Genomic DNA, 275 nt, shown 5'->3' with positions numbered 1-275 from the left:
CCGCAGTGTCCCGCGGGGCCCGGCAGCTCTTGCACCAGTGCCGCACCAGTTTATACCAGTATGAGAGAAATCTGTGGCAGTTGCGTTTCCAAAGGCATTCCAGAGGTGCAGCAACACCGACTCGTTTTTGCTAAAAACTCCAGGCAAGCTGTTGCCAAAATCTCCCAGATGCAGGTTGCCCGAAGCACGGTAGAAAACCAATCTCTGTCGGTGCTGGGGGTACTGGTGGGTCTTCAGGGCTGGGCAGGAGGGAGCCCAGCATCTCCCTTCCTGGC

Source organism: Eurypyga helias, unplaced genomic scaffold (genome assembly GCF_000690775.1).
Source record: "Eurypyga helias isolate BGI_N326 unplaced genomic scaffold, ASM69077v1 scaffold28688, whole genome shotgun sequence".
Classification (NCBI taxonomy): Eukaryota; Metazoa; Chordata; class Aves; order Eurypygiformes; family Eurypygidae; genus Eurypyga; species Eurypyga helias.
This window is presented reverse-complemented; position numbering follows the sequence as displayed.